Source organism: Pelodiscus sinensis, chromosome 4, assembly GCF_049634645.1.
Source record: "Pelodiscus sinensis isolate JC-2024 chromosome 4, ASM4963464v1, whole genome shotgun sequence".
Lineage (NCBI taxonomy): Eukaryota > Metazoa > Chordata > Testudines > Trionychidae > Pelodiscus > Pelodiscus sinensis.
In genome coordinates, this window is record NC_134714.1 from 9,540,777 (window position 1) to 9,554,553 (window position 13,777).

Sequence of the window (13,777 nt, forward strand, 5' to 3'; positions counted from 1 at the left end):
CTCTCCAAACTCCCCTCCCCCCCAAGCCAATTAATTACTCACTCACTCCCAGGCACTTATTCCTTACTTATCTCACCTGCTTATCTTCTCTGGGATCTCTTCAGTTCAGCTTGTGGCAGCTCCATTTAGCTGCTGCTTACAAATACCCCCCTCCCCTGCCAGTCAGCTGAGCTCCCTGCCTGCTGGGAGCTTTGAACCTCTGAACGGGGCTCAGAAAATAGCTGTGTAGTGGCACAGCCACGCAGCTTAGAGGGAACTTAGGCAGAGAGCCAGTTTCTCCAGTCCTGGGGTCAGAGCCAGGGTGGTGCTGAGCCTTCTCCCCAACTACTTGGTACTTCTGCTGAATGGGCTTGGGGTGTGGGGCTTCCCGACTCATCTGGCACTGCTGGTAGGGATCAGAGCAGGGTCAGAGTACAGGGGCTTGTCCTGTCCCATATCTGCTGGGGGCAGGGTGCCCATATTTCTGGGGCTGTGCCGTTGGCTGGGGCATGTGGGCACTGTGGACCAGTTGGCTAATCCAGCATAGCCAGGATATCTGTGATGTGTATATACAGAAGAAGAGGCTAAAAGGCTATTTGCTGCACATTTCATTAGAAGTTCATTAGAAGAAACCCATTGTTCCCATGATGCCTTGCTGCAATGGGAGGGAATGGAAGACAGTTAATTGCCTTCTTATTCAAAGGCAAAAGTCAAATATACGTAGCCCGCCTAATAAGCTCCATCAGAAATGGCATACATTACGCTGCTGATAATTAAAGGAGCTCCACTAACAAGAAGATCTGCTAGCCTATGTGTGTTTTTGTTGTTCCTATCAGATAGCAATCTTCTTACATTTTGGGTGAGTAAGGGCTGCACATTAGGAAGGAGGTGGAAGAATCTATGGATAAAAATGCACATTTTGTGAAAAGGAAAAATATGAATGAAGACAGGCAATCATTACAAAGGAGTTAGTTTAGGTAAACAGATGTTTACAAATAATTTGCTCTTTTTCATATCACCACTGAGACTGTGAAAAGTGAGTAAGAAAAAAGTGATTTGTTATGTCACAAAGAACTGTACAACCACAGAGAATTGTTAAAGAACATACAATATTTTTCTGCATTTTCTAATTTTCTTATCTTTAAATTTGAAGGGACCCTTCTTTTTAAAATGTCTTCTCTTTTCACCATTATGCAACTAATGAAGGGAAAGGAGAAAAGAAGTAAATATTTTACATATTTTTTTCTTAACGCTGATCTTCTAATTACTCAGCACACTGTTCACAATATATTCTTCCACTTCTCCACTGTCATCTTTAATAGGACTGATCTAGAAACAGCTAAATCAGCAGATCAGAAATTTGATTCCATTGCTACCACATTCCATTGCTAATGACCCAAGCCTTTAGAATAGGTTTTCCTTGCAATAAACTTTTTCAGCTGAATGGAATGCATAAGTCAAAATTAAACCCTTAAAAAAAAGCATAATTTAGACTGTCACACTATAGATGTAGGAAAGAATAGCTAGTGAGTGTGATAAGATGAAGGATTTTTCTGTTGAGAATGATAACAGGCCTCAATCTATCAAGGATTTATGCACATAAGTAATTTTGCTCATGTAAATAGCCACCTTGAAGTCCAGGGGAGGGCTCCCATGTTTATAAAGAAGAATGTGCATGTTTGTGGGATAGGGGCCTAGTGTTATAATAGCCAGTGTGCCTGTCCGCCTTATGGAAATCATATTTCATCTGTTTTTTGCTTCATTGATTGCAATTAGTTGTCTTTTAAACATAGCGTAAGGGTATAGAATAATATGAAAAATCCTCTGCTTTGCAAAAAGCTGCTAACATGGTGCTGAAATTGTGGAATGGATGGACTCTAGAAATGAAAAGCTATTCTGCAGTTTATTAAAACATAATTTCAGTTTTTCCTGATATCGCTAACATAAACTATAACAGATGCAGAATATTATTAGCTTTATCCCCTGAATTCTCTCCGCTGGCTTTCTGTTCCTCAGAACTTTTACACACCAAACTTCATTTAAGGGAAGATAAATTGTGTGCATTCAGATGTATATTTACTGGGATAACACACAGTGTTGTCCTGATTGTTTCTGCTTAATGATAAAAAAAGAACTTACATCTTTGAGGAAGGGAACTACATACAAATGGTAACATTCCTGATGCACAGTTACTTCAAAATAGCAGTAATGAGGACGCTCTGGTACCGCTATTTTGAAATACTACTCCCCAGAGTAATTTGAACTAATTACTTCCCCAGAGCTTCCTGGGTTTCTAAGTTGAGGTAGCACATCCACATTAACAGAGCTTGCCACGGACTAATCTCGAGGCTTCCCCATAGTGTGGACACGCAGGTTTGATTTTGTAAAATCAGAAGATGATTCAAAATAGTTTCCTAGTGTAGACATGCCCATAGTGAGTAAAGGGATCAGCTATTGGCCTTAAACTTGTAGCCGTCAGAGTGCAATTTTGGAAATAACATGCTTAAGCTCTATAGCAGAGATGATGCTAATTACACTAGCTCTTGGGCACCCTAAGAGTTGGCTCATGCAGCACTCTTGATGGTATCTTTGCATAAAGCAGATGGACCCAGGTCATCAGGAGGCAGGATTGAACCTGGGATCTTAGGGGTTAAAGCCACAAGCATCTACTGCATGAGCTAAAAGCCAACTGGTTCTTAGCGAAGGCTGCAGAGCAGACTTCACACTCCCTTCTCAGTGCCTCCAGGGTGCACGTGGAAGAAAGAATAGTTCAGTCGGCCGGCTGAGTGCACAGCAACAAGGACAGCAGGACGGCTGAGACATGTATCAACAGGTGTGTTGTAAGCAAAACTCGTGAAGTCATTCTGCCGCTCTACTCTGCACTAGTTAGGCCTCAGCTGGAGTACTGTGTCCAGTTCTGGGCGCCACATTTCAAGAAAGATGTGGAGAAATTGGAAAGGGTACAGAGAAGAGCGACAAGAATGATTAAAGGTTTAGAGAACATGACCTATGAAGCCAGGCTTCATGAACTGGGCTTGTTTAGTTTGGAAAAAAGAAGATTAAGGGGGGACATGATAGCGGTTTTCAAATATCTAAAAGGGTGTCACAAGGAGGAAGGAGAAAATTTGTTCCTCTTGGTTTCTGAGGACAGGACAAGGAGTAATGGGCTTAAAGTGCAGCAGGGGAGGTTTAGATTGGACATTAGGAAAAAATTCCTAACTGTCAGGGTGGTCAAATATTGGAATAAATTGCCAAGGGAGGTGGTGGAATCTCCCTCTCTGGAGATATTTAAGAACAGGTTAGATAGACATCTGTCAGGGATGGTGTAGACAGAGCTTGGTCCTGCCTTGAGGGCGGGGGGCTGGACTCGATGACCTCTCGAGGTCCCTTCCAGTCCTATGATTCTATGATTCTATGCCAAAAAGGCCAGCTTCAGCATGGAGCGCTGAAATGTTGCCTCTTGGATGGATGGTGAGCCTCACATTCCGCAGGCAGACCAGCTCCTGGACTACAAAGGGGCTGACTCAAGCCCTGCTTCTCCTTGCCTACCAAACATGGAGTCTTGCAGAGTATTAGCCTCGCACTGTTGCCTTTGTTCACTGGAGATAGCCTGGAAATCCATCAGAAGCCTGCAGTGACACATGCAGCTGGCGGACAGGCGAATAATGAGCCCTTAGTGAGAAATTCCATGCAAATCCCGCGCGGATACCTAAGGCAGTTGAGTTGCTCATTTCTCAAAGACTCCTTTGTTGGGAACAAGTAAACAAACTGTTAGTGACATGTGACAAGGCCTGAAAAATATAATTTAACAAGCCTCTACAAGCCAGAGGCCAATAGGAATGATCGGAGGGGTGTGTGCAAGGTTCAGTTGCAACGCCCTATGTCTTGTCTATGCTAGGAAAATTACCTTTGGCTGACAGTGGGTGTCCGTCATGGGTGTAGTAGGAAACCCGGGTCTCTGAAACTGCTCAGCGCTGTGTGTCCTGATCTTACAGTGAACCATGTTCATTGCCTGTTCACCGTTGTATGTCAGTGACCCCCCCTCACATTGTCAATGAGGGCTAATTTGTGGGTGTTGACAAGCCTAGTGCATACTCAGCTCCTAGGAAGGCAAGTGTACAGGGATTCCTGCCTGGGTGCTGTCCCTATACAAACAGTTCAGACTTTTTATCAATGAAACAGATGGGTAGTTGCTGCTCCTTTTGCAACATCTCAGCATAGTTGCCACATCTGAATATTTTTCTATCCATTCTCCCTTTCCTTCCCCATCTCCTGTGCTTGGACTCTTTCCCTCATTTTTATTCATTGACTCTTCTTCTTGATTGTTTTTGGCTTCTTTCCCCTTTCCTTGCACTTGAGATTCTGGGCTTTTAGGCTGGAGACATCATCTACAGGAAACCACGACAGGTGTTCCCTGGGCTGCCTGTTGCAAGAGCGGAGATGTAAACTTTAGTAGGCAAGCTGCTTCTAGGGCCAGTCATCCTGGATGTGTCAGCTGCTCCTGTGTCCAGCAATATGATTCTTGCTCGTTTGCCTGCTACCCACAGAATTCTGAATCACAGCAGGGGAAAAGGGGTTTGGTAATTTCTCCCCACTGTTATGTGCTAACTCTACCAGAGACTAGGGATGGTAGAGTGTAACCCAGGGGCGGGCAATAATTTTTTTCCCCCGGGCTGCCCTGCTAGGGGCGGGGCCAGAATACTTCTGGGCTTCCCCCCCCCTTCCCACTAGGCACCCATGCCCCTGGCAGGGCAGGAAGAAGCTTCACACACTTCCCCTCCCCCAGGCCCTGATTGGCCTGGGGGTGTAGGGAGGGCGCGAAGCCCTCCTCCTGCCCTACTCCCGCCCTGCAAGGAGCACGTGCACTTCAAAGCGCCACGCGCTGCTCGCAAGGTGGGAGGAGACATCACGCACTCCCCCGCCCCCAAGTCCTGATTGGCCTGAGGGGCAGGGGAGCTGTGCGAAGCTTCCCTTGCCCTGCTCCCGCCCTGCACGAGCATACGGCACTTTGAAGTGCCGTGCCGTGCGCTCCTTGCAGGGCAGAGGGAGGGGGGTGGAAACTTCTCACAGCTCCTCTGTCCCCAGGCCAATCGGGACTTGGGGGCGGGGGAGCGTGTGATGTCTCCTCCCGCCCTGTGAGCAGCACACAGTGCTTCAAAGTGGTATGTGCTGCTCACGGGGCAGGAGGAAGCTTCGTTCGCTCCCCCACCCCCAGGCCCTAATTGTCCTGGGGCGGGGGAGCTGCGGGCTGGATCAACCAGCTTGGTGGCCCAGATCTGGCCCGCAGAGGCCCTTTTGCCCACCCCTGGTGTAACCAATCAACTATTTAACCGATAAGTTGGTGCTTATTGATTAATGGTATCGGTTACACCCAGACAGCTCCCGGGCCGGCAGCCCCACTCTCGGGAAGGCTTCTCTGTGGACTCTGCAGTTTAAAGACTGCAGAGCTCGCAGCATCTGTAACCATGTAACTGCCTAGAATTTCTTTTTGTGGTTACACGGTTACCGTATTAAACGATTTTTAACATCCCTACCGGCTGATGCTGTGGAGCTTGCTGCAGACTGAGATGCCGCTGCATGGGGTCACACGTGGAAAACATCTGAGCCCTGTCTACACTATAACTTCCACCGGTGGAGGAGAATCACAGATCATCTCTTAATGTACCGGAGACCTTAGAGCAGTGACCCTCAGACTGAGTCTTGCAAGCTGCAAGTGGCTCTTTAATGTATCTCCTGCAGCTCTTTGCAGCATGACATTAAAATGCTGTGTGACTGGTTAAAAACTTAGATGGCATTAATTAACCAATCAGGATGTTTTTACTATGTTATTAACCAATTGTAGTTGACAAAATAATCCTACTCGGTCAGTCATTTTGTGTGCATATGCGCACACACATTTCCCCGGTCTCCTACTGTCTAAATATGTAAGTGTAGTAAACTGCAGGATGTATCCAGCATTGCTTGGGTCCTTAACTCAATTTTTGTTTTTCTTCATTAAGTCATTGCTCTGGGGTGGGGCTGAGGATGAGGGGTTCGATATGCAGACTGCCCTGGAGAGAGAGGACAACCCCAGCCCCCTTTCACCACAGCAATTTGGGGCCAAGTGAGAAGTACCTCTCCCCGGCTGCTGCAGCTCCAGTGGGCACAGCTGGGGGAGTGGTGCACGTCCGCCAGTTGGGGAAGGTCCAGGTTCATGTGCCCCCTGCGCTCCCCAGCCAGAGTGAGGAATGCAGCAAACTGTGCACTTTCCCCTCGTTCCCTGATGAAAGGGAATTACCGGCAATGTCCCCATAGGAATGGGGGGGGGGGGACTTCAGCCCCCCTGCCCTTCCTAATGGGTACAGGGGGTAGGAGGCTAAGGGCAGGGTCATTCCCAGTTGGGGGGAGGGAGCCCAGCCACCCCCTTTCCCCTGCCTGGTGATTCAGTCTCTTTTCTATACAGTTTTATGCATCCCCATATGCAGGGCTCGCCAGCCGCGCTGTCCGGCGACCTGCGCATGTGTAGATCGTTCTGCGCATGCGCAGATCGCCCGAACCCAGCTCTTCCGGGTTGCAATCTATTCGCCACGGGCTAGTAGACTGCATTATTTGTCGAGCCCTGCCCATATGCATGGTGGGGAGCTTTAGCCTCCTGCCCCCACACAACCAAATCCTGACCTTCTTTAAGTTCTAAGAGGAAGCTGCATCCCGAATTTGGTGGTCCTAGCGCCTACTATTTAGGAGGAGTTCTTGAGCAAACAGACGGATGGACAGACAGACTTGCTCGCTCACAGACAAACTCACTCTCTCAAATATATAGAAACAATGAATTCACTCTACTGTGGCTCCGTTGGGTAATACTGATCACAAATTTGGCTCCTAACCTCTGTGGTCTAAGCATCACTGCCTTAGGCCTCCTCCGTGATAAGGTTAGGTCTCAGTAAGCTGTATTAGGTCGATTTTATAATGAACGTGCCCGCACTACTAATTCCCTTCCGCTGACCTTAAGGGCTTTTAAAATCGACTACCATACTCCACCGTGATGAGAGGCGTAGCGCTAAATTCAACCTTCCAGGGTTGACTTTGGGGTAGTGTGGACACAGCACTACGAGTCAGTGTGTTTGGCCTCCAGCAGGCAGAGCTGTCCCGTCCATAGGACGGTTTGGGGCAGCTGCCACAGGCCCTGCACTTTGGAGGACCCTGCAGTGGCCACCTCAACTGTCCTATGGATGGGACCCAGAGGATTATCTGGGGGCCTAGCAAGGAGCAGCAATATCGGTCGCTCCCCCACTCCAGCACTCACCACGGCAGCGGGGAGTCGGAGAAGCCCACCAGCTTGCTCCACGGCGCTGGGCCCTCCTCTCCCAGCTCACTGTGCCCTGCTTCTCCACACCAGCAGGAAGTGATGCCCCCCAGCTCTTGCCCCAGTGTGCGCTGCCTCCTGTTGCCATGGAGAAGCCAAGTAGAACAGGCTGCTGTAGCTCTCCGCTGCCCTAGTTGAGTGAAGGGGGGTGACCCCTGCCCTACCCCAGGCTCTCAGCTAATCCGAGCCAAGTTGCTCCAAGGATGAGGCAAGGGGGAGTAGCAGGGGCAGGACTTGAGGTGGAGCAGAGGTGGGGTGGGGCTTGCGGGGTTTGCCCCAGACCCTGTGTCCCTTTAGGGACAGCGCTGCCAGGAGGTTTTCCACAGCGCTCCAATGGGATAGCTCTGGACAGCACATTCATCTCTGCTGCACTCCCAGGTTCATGGGACACCCCCTTGGGAACTTTGGAATTTCATTTCCTGTTTGATCAACATGGTGAACTCAGCAGCACAGCTGACCACGAATGTCGAGGGTCGCAAACGAGGTCCAACACGGAGCATGCAGGAAATACTGGATCCGATTGTTGAGTGGGGAGAAGAATCTATGCAATCTATGCAGAGGAAACACGGCTATACATGCCAAAATCGCACAGAGAAGAAAGGCTACCCCAGGAACACAGCACAGTGCCATGTGAAAACAAAGCAGCTCAGGCAAGTGTACCAGAAGACAAAGGAGGCAAACAGTCACTCAGGGTCGGAACCACAGACATGCCACGTTTGTGCTGCTCTCCGTGGATACCTCCCAAGTGACTCTTCGGGCTGCCTCGGGCAACAGTGAGGAGGAGAACATGCTGCAGGCGAGCAGAGGAACCATTCTGCTCTTTTTGGAATAGCAATATGTAGAGTTCTCATGCTGTATGGGCAGTAAGCACCACAGTGATTCTCATCAAATATTTGTACAACAGTTCTATGTGCTTGCTCTAAATGTCTCTCCTCTAATGGCTGATAGGACCAGTAAAAGAAGACGGGGAAAAAACTCCAAACAACCACACCACCAATCGATTCATTGTTTATAAGACTCAAGGTCAAGACTAATGATTTTTTAAAATGGTCTGAATATTATAAATTGAACACAGAACAAAGCCAAGTTTTTATGGGACAGATTAAAAAAAAAAAGTGGTACCAGAAGCAATTCTACAATGTCCAACAAACCCAAGCTTGAGTAGAAACTGAAGAAGATTCTTGCATCTAGTATCATATGACAACATGTCCAAAAAACGATTGGGAGGCTGATTGTTCCAAGATAACAAGTAGCAGCTTGGTCTACATAGTTCTTGTAACAGTATGACTAATTCTGGATTGTTAGGATGTGTTTATTTTTAATCCAATATAGTTATACGGATACAACTCCCAGCGTGGACATAGTTACGCTAGTATAAAGGTACCAGATACAAGTATAACATATTTCTATTCAGAACAACAGAGATACTGTTGCCTAATGGACAGAGCACTGGACAGGCAAGCAGGAGACCCCTAGTTCAATTACTGGCTCTGACACTTTTGGGTGCCCTTGAGCAAGTCACTTTGCCACTATGTGCCTCAGTTTCCCCATTTGGGATAATCCCACTGGGGATAATGACACTTGCCTCTTTTGTAAAGCACTGTGGCTATGTCTACAGTACATAATTATTTTGGAATAAACTATTCTGGAAGAAATACCCCTAAATAGCTTATTTTAAAATAGTGTGTCTATTCTACAGGGAAGCCTGGAAATTAGTCTGAGGAAGGCTCCCCTAATGTGGATGCCCTATCTCAATTTAGAGCCCTCGGAGGCACTGGGGAGTAATTACTTTGAATGGCTAGGGGAAGAGTTATTTCGAAACAGCAGCAGTGGAGTGTCCACACTTCTGCGATTCCGAAGTAGCTATTTTGGAAGAGGCGTTATTACTCGTGGAATGAGGTTCACAAACGCTGAAATAAGCTGCCCCTTATTTCGAAATAACGGGCTAGCTGTGTAGACGCTTGCATAGTTATTTTGTAATAACGGACATTATTCCAAAATAACGCTGCTGTGTAGACGTACCCTGTGAGATCTACTCCTAAAAAGCACTATATACAAGCTAGACATAAGAGGTTCATGTGTAGTTAACTCCAGGGCTACATCTACATTGGCAAGATTTTGCGCAAATACTCTTTAATGCAAGAGTTTTTGCGTTAGAGTATTCGCGCAAGACAGCGTCTACTCTGGCATGTGCTTTTGCGCAAGAGATGTGCTTTTGTGCAAAAGCATCCATGCCAGTGTAGATGCTCTCTTGCGCAAGAAAGCTCCGATGGCCATCATAACCATCGGGCTTTCTTGCGCAAGAAATTCATGTTGCCCGTCTACACTGGCCTCTTGCGCAAGAACACTTGTGCAAGAGGGCTTTTTCCTGAGTGGGAGCATGACAGTTCTTGCGCAAGAAGCACTGATTTCTTACATTAGAACGTCAGTGTTCTTGCACAAGAACTCGCGGCCAGTGTAGACAGGCAGCAAGTTTTTGTGCAAAAGCAGTTGCTTTTGCGCAAAATCTTGCCAATGTAGACACAGCCCAGGTGTTCCTAATCCAGGAACAGCTGTGGTATGGAGAACAAAGCAGCTCTATATGCTGTCAATCCTTCCCCCACAGCTGGGAGCACAGCAACACACTTCCCTTGAGGCTTTTCCCTGCTGCTATGGGAGTGGTGGTGGCCGGTGCCTGAGAGTGAGGAGAGAGTGGGATGCCGGATAAGTGCCTCACCTCCTGACACTGCAGTACCCACCCTGGCCAGGCAAGGTCTTAATCCAACATGCCCTGTTTCCCAGGATTGCCAGATTAAAGAGGTTCACGTATATTATACCAGTATAGCAGCATCCACACTAGCATCCACTAACTATCCTGGTATAACTAGAGCATGACAACTTCCATGTAAAGACAAGCCACGGCAGAGTACTGAAAGCCACTCTGCTGGGAGAAGGGTCTTTGTGGAGATTAGCATCCTCAATCTGCTGAATTTTAGTGAAGCAGTTTCAATGTGCTTCTAAAGGCCCGTGATTAACAATGGTTTGGAACTTCCACCTTCGCACTCCGCATCTTAACAATGGTTCGGAACTCCCACTTTTGCATTCCGCACCTTAACAATGGTTCGGAATTCCCACTCCGGGGGCATCAGATCTGGGGGGGGGGGCGACCTCTGCATGCCGTGATGTGGGGAGGAAGAGTGAAAGTACAGGGAGGAGGACTGAGGACAGAGGCTTCATCAGTGTTACTGAGCATGCTCAGTAAAAGCCAAACCCCAACTGGGGAAGGGAGAACCAACCCCATCCACCCTTTCCCCCCACACGCATCATCTCTATCCAGAGGCCCCAAGGCACTAGAAAACTCTACTTTTTTTGGTAGACAACTTAGCAGTTAGCTGACAGTATTTAATTCCTATATAACAGAAAGAAAATTAAATAAATATTAGACCCACTCAGCTCTATTACTAACATATTCTGACATCTTGTGGCAAGTCTCTTAAGAGACACTGGTTAGCCTTAAAATGTTAATGAATATTCTTATTTTGTTACTAACTCTGTGGAGAGAGAGAGTTCTGGGCTCTATCTTAGCTCTGGAACGGGAGTAGAGTCTAGTGGGTTACAGCAAAGGGACAGATACATTTCAGCTCTATATATGAATATCAGAATGACCATACTGGGTCAGACAAAGGTCATTCTAGCTCAGTATCCTATCTTCCAACAGTGGCCAATATCAGGTGCTTCAGAAGGAATAAACAGAAGTGGCAATCGTCATGATACATCCCCTGCCGCCCATTCCCAGCTTCTGGCAAACAGAAGCTAGGGATACCATGCCTGCCCATTCTGGCTAGGACCTATCCTCCTTGAACTTATTTTGTTCTTATTGGAACCCTGTTATGGTTTAGGCTTTTCCACCATCTCCTGGCAAAGAGTTCCACAAGTTGATTCTGAAAAAAAAAAATTATTTTATTTGTTTAAAATCTGATGCCTATACATTTAATTGGATCAGCTTCTTGTGTTATGTTAGTGAATAAATAACATTTCCTTATTCTATTTTTCCACACCATTCATGATTTTCTAGATCTCTAACATATCCCTCTGCCCTTTAGTGACTTCTTTTCCAACCTGAAATTCCCAGTCTTGTTAATCTCTCCTCATGTGGAAGCTGTTGCTTACCCCTAATAATGTCTGTTACTCTTTCTGTACCTTTTCCAAATACAATATATTTTTCTTTAGAAGGGTTGACCAGATCTGCATACAGTATTCAAGATGTGGGGAATACATTGACTTTATATAGAGGCAATATGGTATTTTGTCTTCTTAGCTAATCCTTTCCTAATGATTCCCAATATTCTGTTATTTTTTCAATTTTTAGACTGCTACTGCACATTGAACAAATGTTTTCAGGGAACTATCCACAAGGATTCCAAGATCTCTTTCTTGAATGGTTACAGCTATTTTGTATATATAGTTAAGATTATATTTTTCCATGTGCATTACTTTGCATGTATTAACACTGAATTCCATCTGTGTTTGTGTTGCCCAATCACCCAGTTTTGTGAAATTCCTTGTAGCTCTTTGTAGCCAGCTTGGATTAGTCCCTGTTCACCCCTTTTTCAAAAACATTTGTAAATTTAATACAGTAGATCCAATTCAGATTCCTGCAGCAGAACACTCACTCCTACTCTTCCTCCCCCATCTTTTAACTGGAGTACCTGGCAACGTTTCATGATGATCTAGTGACCCTTCAGCTATTGGAATGCCTAGTCTTTTGTTATTCTTAATCACCCCACGCTCCTCTTTTTATAACAAACTCCCTGCCTCAAAGGCAAAGCTGGAAGCAGCTTAAACTCTGTTGCATTTAAGAAATACCTCTGCAGTCAGGGCATGCAGCTTTAGGCAGACCTTAAATATGAAAGCCTGGGGGTTCAAACTCGGGAGAGGAGCTACTGCCATAACGTATACATACAATATGATGGGGACTAATTTAGCTACAACTACTCAAGAGAGAGATCTTGGAGTCATTGTGAATAGTTCTCTGAAAACATCCACTCAGTGTGCAGCGGCAGTCAAAAAGGCAAACAGAATGTTAGCAATCATTAAAAAAGGGATAGAGAATAAGACAGAAAATATCTTATTGCCTCTATAGCATGGTATGCCCACATCTTGAATTCTGCATACAGATGTGGTTGCCTCATCTCAAAAATGATATATTGGCATTGGAAAAGGTTTAGAAAAGGGCAACAAAAATTATTAGGGGTTTGGAACGGGACCCATATGAAGAGAGATTAAAAAGACTGGGACTTTTCAGCTTAGAAAGAGGAGACGAAACAGGGCTATGATAGAGGTCTATAAAATCATGGCTGGTGTGGAAAAAGTGAATAAGGAAAAGTTATTTACTTATTCCCACAATATAAGAACTAGGGGTCACCAAATGAAATTAATAGGCTGCAGATTTAAAACAAACAAAAGGAAGTTTTTCAGCACACAGTCAACCTGTGGAACTCCTTGCCAGAGGATGTGGTAAAGACTAGGACTTTAACGGGGTTCAAAAAAGAGCTAAATAGATTCATGGAGGTTAGGTCCATCAACCTGGACCTGGTTGCTTACTAGTGGGCTTTATAAAAAGCCTGGCTTTCCTGATAGCCCTGCCCCCTCACTAAGGTTTGACCAATGAACACAGGGGTCTAGATTTTAAATCTCCATTAAGAAGCTCACCATTTCTATCTGCTAGCCACAGCACGCTGTCCTTCAAACAAACAGCTCAGCACACAGTTTCTTTCAGGTAACCAGCAAGTAACCCCCAAACACACACAATACAGACAGCCACTTACCTCAAGGGTCCTGTAATTGCTCCTTCTTCACCTGGACAACTCCCTCATGAAACTCCCTGTTAGCTACTCCTAACAGCTTCAAAGCTGAAATAAAATTAATAGGAAGCAGGTTTAAAACAAACAAAAGGAAATTTTTCTTCACTCAGTGCACAGTCAACCTGTGGAATTCCTGTATTCTGTGGACACAGACATGGCTCTGCAGAACACTGGGACCACCACAGCAGAGAATCCCATTATGGAAAGGTTGGGTAGGGAAATCCCTGGGTTGTCTGGGGGAATCTCGGTAGGGAGTGTCTTAGGCTGTGGGATTTCTATGGGAATTTGTAGGGAGAAATCCCATGAGTGGGGGGGGGCTGAGTGTGGATGGTCACGGGGTCTGTAAGAGATCCCCAGTGGGGGTGTCTGGGGTAATCCCGATCCCAGTGAGTGTTTTGGGAAATCCCAGTAAAGGGAATCCTCAGGCTGGGGATCCTGGGGGGAATCACAGTGTGTGTGTGTGTGTGGGGGGGGGGGGGTCTCAGGCTGGGGGTGTGTGTAGAGGGTGTGTCTAGTAGAATCTGGGTGAGGTGGCTGTCTCAGACAGAGGGTGCCCATAGGGGGTCTATCAGGGGAGAATTCTGGAGTGGAAGTGCAAGTCAGCCTTAGGGTG